Here is a 5831-nt window from a genome sequence, read left to right as displayed (position 1 = left end):
TCCTGTCTAATTTGTTTTTAATGGCAATGGCAAGACCTGAACTTCAACTTTATTTTTCTTAAGTGTCATCACAAATGTTCAAATGTTTGAGGGACCAAAGATAGTACTTATAAAATTTTACAGTGCTTCATTTTTATTTTTCTCCCCAAATAGTTGATAGCAATAATCAATACCAATTGAGATAACAAAGAGGCAACCTTTACCTGTTTCCCACACCACTTATAGACCCTTGCTAGAATGGTCATTAATACGTATGAATAAGTTCAGCTAAATATTATTTAGAATGTGACAAAATGCTGGCTGTAAATTAAATAAAAAATAAATAATTCAAAGGCTCTAACTGAAAATTTCCTAAAAGATATTTGCTGTGCTATTGAAGATGCTGTTAAATAACAAAAATTAAAGAATTGAGAAAGACTACAATACCACAAAAGTGCATAATAGTGAAGAAAAAAAAATGAAGCTTCCTTGGCTGTTAGCCAGGTGCATGCAGCTCTTTTGATCTGATCGTAGAAATACTCACAAAAAGTACAGAAGAACATTTCTGAAAGTAGTCAAGTATGTTTAAATATTTATCTCCTTATAATATGCAAACCGCCAAACTGAAGTTATGTTTTTAGTTGGTAACTGATTTATTTTTATTTCTTTATTTTAGCTGGAGTTTCACTTTTGGTGCCCAGATTGAAGTGCAGCGGCACGATATTGGTTCACGACAACCTCTGCCTCCTGGGTTCAAGCGACTCTCCTACTTCTGCCTCCCGAGCAGCTGGGACCACAGGCATGTGCCACCATGCCTGGACAGTTTTTCTTTTTTTGTATTTTTTAGTAGAGATGGGGTCCCGCCATCCCGGCCAGGCTAGTCTCCAACCCCTGACCCCAGGGGATCCACCAGCTTCGGCCCCGCAAAGTGCTGGGATCATAGGCATGAGCCACCGCACCTGGCAATAATTGGTATCTCTTAACTCTCATTCTAGTTTGCTAGACTCGAGATTAAGACTAAGGAGTTGAAACAAAGGTAGAAGAATCCATTCTATAGTATTCCAAACTATGTTTTCAAAGTTAATTCATTCCTTTGGTTCAAAGAGAAAAAAAATTACCTCCTTTTAAAATCTAACATTAGTATGGCTGACGGAAATTAGACCAATCTTACAAATTATAAACCTACAGTAGCAACCATAAAATTTTTGCTGTACTAGGAAATAATAGAGCTATCCCTCTGTATTGTTTAGCATATAGAAGGTACTCCAAAAAATGTATTGGGGCTGGTCGTGGTGGCTCACACCTGCAATCCCAGCACCATGGGAGGCCGAGGCGGGTGGACCACCCGATGCCAAGAGTTCCATACCAGCTCGGCCAACATGGCAAGATCTTGTCTCTACCAAAAATATAAAAATTAGCTGGGCTTGGTGGCATGAGCGGGCAATCCCAGCAACTCAGGAGGCCGAGGCAGGAGAATCTCTCAAACCCAGGAGGCGGAGATCACAGCGACCCAAGACCCAGCCACTGCACTCCAGGCCGGGAGACAGAGCAAGACTCTGTCAAAGAAAAAAAAAAAAAAATTATTGGGTGAATGAAAAGTGATTCTGCAAAATTAGGCATCACAGAATGTTAGAAGTCATCCAGTCCAACTCATTCATAACACACCCTCCCCCGCAGTCCCATTTTACAGACAAGAAACTCCAACCTGGAGTACTCACAGATGCTATTGAGATTCATCTCCACCCACTAACTGGAAGCAATCAATTATTTTGGAGTATGTATGTGTCTGACTAAAAAGTATAAATGAGGAGTAACATTTCTACATTGCTTATTCTGTACTTTTCTTTGGAGTTAATGCGACAACTGTCACTTAGATTAGATTTTACAAGGAAAAAGGAGTCCTAAAGGGGTTGCTTTTAGGAAGTCAGATTTAAGATTGTGCATCTAAGAGTAGAATCCACTTCTCAGAGACTGGGGATGTTAAATGACCACTCGGGTTAGAATAACTAACTGACAGCCAGGAGGAAAACTTTTCCTAAAGTTTTTTTTTTTTTTTTTTTTTGCCTAGTTTGAATTGCATTTTAAGTCACGTTTAAGCTGTTACAGAATTACTGTAAAAGTTTCAAAGAAATTTTTGGTCATTACCTACACTGAAATTTGAAAGTCACGTCAACAGCATTCTTTATTCTAACTACCATTAAAACTCAAACTATTATTTTAACATATGACAATATTTCTCTTAGCTTTTCTTCTGAACACTTACACCTCTTCCTACCGTGTCCAGTATTTCTCCAGCACATGTACCTCTGTGTTTCTCTGCCCATGGACATACCCCTGAAATTTCAATCAAAAAAGTCATAAAAAAGCAGAGAGAACCCAAAATATTTCTTACACTGCTGAGTTCCCTTTAAGCCTTGAGTACATGCTCCGCTACATGGTTGTATTACTGCTTATAACTAAGCTTTCAATGCATTAGACCAAAGTGTTCTATGTTCTAAATGATGTTTAGATATCTGAATCCTTCTGTTACAGCCAACAATAAAAATGTGATTTAAAATGTTGAAAAGTATAAAATAGTAATTATAAATTAGCAAATGCCCAATTTAAAAAAGCAGTTTTCCTTATACAGTACAAGCAATGGTAATTTGGATATTATTCACTTTCAGTCATCATTTGCCCTAGATGTACTTAAGACAAGTTTTTAAGCTTGTGTTTTTGGAGTGAAAATTTATATGGATACTCACAATGCTAATAATGTAATTCAGGTATCGAAAAATACATTTACATGTTAAAATGTGATGATAGCTCATTATTATAGCATCTCATAACAGGTAAGTGTTATTTCCAGAATAACATTAAGTCACTTTTGTAGCTCTAAGTCAATGCTGCACAAATGGACACTTAAGATTAAGGCATCGTCCTGCTCTGGAGTAGTGCTTCTGTGGATCCCAGGAACTGTACAAAGGCTTTCTTTTTTAAAAAAAGTCTTCTGTTATACTTCAATTATTTCATTCCATTGATCATTTTCTTGCAAATGAAATTGAAAACATCAGTCTATAATGTTTTCATACACCTGGTATGACGATGCCTTCTTCAGCTCTATTCTCTAGCCACTGAGTGAAAATTCACTGTCCAACAAGAGTTTTTTGGATTCACTAAGTGGTTTGAAAGGAAAAGGCTGATTTGAGCCACTTCTGGCATACTCATTCTGGTTTGTAACAGAAGCTTGTTCTGGACCCATCCCTACAAGGCGAGTTGGAAACTGCAACCATCACCCAAGCTTGAAAATATTGAAAGTAGCCAATATTTCTTTTCATCACCAAAGACTTGTCTCCAATTTTTATTGTATCCAAGAGAGAAATCATTCCCATCAGGTCCATATGAAAATGTGGGTGCACAGAATGATTCTATTGTTGTTCTATTTTTTCCAACTAGCCAGCAGTGGTAGCTGAAAAGTGAGAGGACGCTGATGAAGAACATTGCAGACACAGAAAAGAAAAAGTACGTGGAATTTTGCACGCGTATCTGTCAGTTCATTCGTCCAAAATTTTATAAAGTACTCTAAAACTGTTGGCAGCCACGAAAAGGCAATATAATAGGGAATACAATAAAAACAGCAGGAAGAATTTGTAATTAGAAAATCCCACACAGTTATTCACCCAAGGACAGTGACGATCCATCTTAAGAATACATGAGTCACATGTTGAGCAGTGATGCGCCCGATCAGGTTTAATCAGCTGACATTTTTCACAATATCTGACAGTTTTTGAAACTGACGTGGTACAGATAGGTAAAGCTCTTGCTGCTCTTCTCAAAATTTCTTGTTGTCTTTCTTGGCTGAATTCTTTTCCATAACGTTCCTTTTCAGAATTGGACAAGTAGAATTCTTTGGAAGGGGAAGCAGGAGATGTGAAAATTGTCATCCAATAGGACCATACAAACATAAAAAAAAACAGAGGGAAAGCCACAAGGTAAAACACGGTCTTTCCATTTTCTTCATTTCCAAAAATAGTAAACACGCACAGCTCCACCACGTACGCGTAGTAGGACCAGATGACCACGAAGGTGATGAGGAGCACAGGCACCCAGCCCATGACGCAGTGGCAGCAGCGAGACAGCGTCCAGGGCGCCATGTTCAGCTGGAGGCTGCCGACCCCCGCGTCCCACCGTTCTGGGGAGCGCAGGAGCCCTGGCTGGGCGGCAACTCAGACGCTCTGGGCTGCCCCTGGCCCAGCTTCCCCGCCTTCGAGGCAGGGCTTGTGGGAGCAAAAGTCCGAGGCGCCGCCTGGACTCCTCCCCTCCAGGCACCAGGCCAGGTCCCGCCCCCAACCTCACATCCCACCGCCACATGTCAGTCCCCAGCCGCCCGCCCTGAACTTGCCAGCCCTGGGCCGCGTGTCGCCCCTGGTCTCCGCGCCGTTGAGGGGGCAACAAATTTTCTTTATTTTTAAAATAAAACCTACATTATTGTATTCTGCACCTTTGTTATGTACCCGCAAGTATCAAACTGGTGAGAATGTCAGTTCTAACAAAGTCAACAAGCATAATGTTGGCATACATTGACCTCCAGGCTTACTTCTGAAGGCTCTTCCACTTACATCAATTTGCTGTTTCCAGTTCAACTTCATTATATCATCTCTAATTCAATATTTTGTCCAATATTTTATTTTCAGTTTCTACAAAACATTTTGCCTTTTTTATTTTATAATATTTCTTTTCTAATCACTTTTATAATGTATGTAAATGTTGATTTCAGAAATCAAGTTTTTTTTTTTTTTAATTCTAAAGGCTGATGAAAAAAGAGGCAAGTTAACTTTGAATACCCTGGTTATTCTCTTTCTCTTTCTCACTCTACATAATGTATACAGAAATATATACCTACATATATAATGTATATAGAAATACATGTATACATATTATATTAATATGTATAAAATGTTATATGTGTTGAGCCTAATGTTCTGTGAAATAGACTTATATAAAATGGAATATATATACCTAATAATTCAAAAGTTTACTTGGGGTTACATTATCTTCTAGATCAGGTTAAAGAAAGCAAGCAATTAAAAATTATGTTTTGTTATGAAAATTGTGAGATATATTATTTAGTCTGCCTGAGATAGTCTAGCTTTATGCCTGATGTTAAGATAATTGATAGTTTTGATAATGACAGGAGACAAATTTCTAGGCTGATAGGGGTGGGTCCCCGTGAAACCAGACCTTCAAACCAAAGACAATTTAAAGCCTGAAAACTGAGCTACCAGTTCCAGGTAGAGTCCACACCCAGAGGGAAAACTTCCTTGATGCTTTTTAGCCATTCAAATGGTGCTTTATCTAGGCCCACCCATGGACCAATCATCAGCCTCGCCCCCATTCTGAGCACATAAAAATCCCCAGACTCAGCCACACGTTGAGCTTCCTGCTTTCAAGCCCCTTTCACAGAGAGGGCTACCCAGTTAGGGTCTCCTCTCATTGTGGAGAGCTTTTCTGTCACTCAATACAATTCTTCATCTCCTTGCTCACTCTCTGGTGTCCGCATACCTCATTCCTCTTGGACACAAGACAAGAGCCCGAAACCTGCTGAATGGCAGGTGCAAAAGCTGTTAACATCGTAACCCTCCCTCCCACTCACTGAACAATGGGGGAGAAAAAGCCTCTGGGTACCACATGCTCCCATTCACTGAACTGTGGGAGTGAAAAGCTGTGACCCTTTTGTGGGCCCAGACCTGGAGACTCTCCGAGTCAGAGCTACAGCATGCCCCTATTCACTGTGCTGCAGGCAGCGGGAACAAACATGAGCTGTCACACAAATGAGCTGTAACATACCCCCCACCATTCGCCACACTGCAGGT

At 39.9% G+C, this 5831-nt stretch overlaps 1 pseudogene; it reads right to left on the bottom strand.

Moving 5' to 3' along the window:
• Positions 1–3044: 3044 nt before the first annotated feature.
• On the bottom strand, positions 3045–4314 carry LOC100980250 (palmitoyltransferase ZDHHC20-like; annotated as a pseudogene).
• Positions 4315–5831: the final 1517 nt, after the last annotated feature.

This window comes from Pan paniscus, chromosome 14 (assembly GCF_029289425.2).
Source record: "Pan paniscus chromosome 14, NHGRI_mPanPan1-v2.0_pri, whole genome shotgun sequence".
Classification (NCBI taxonomy): Eukaryota; Metazoa; Chordata; class Mammalia; order Primates; family Hominidae; genus Pan; species Pan paniscus.
This window is presented reverse-complemented; position numbering and strand designations above follow the sequence as displayed.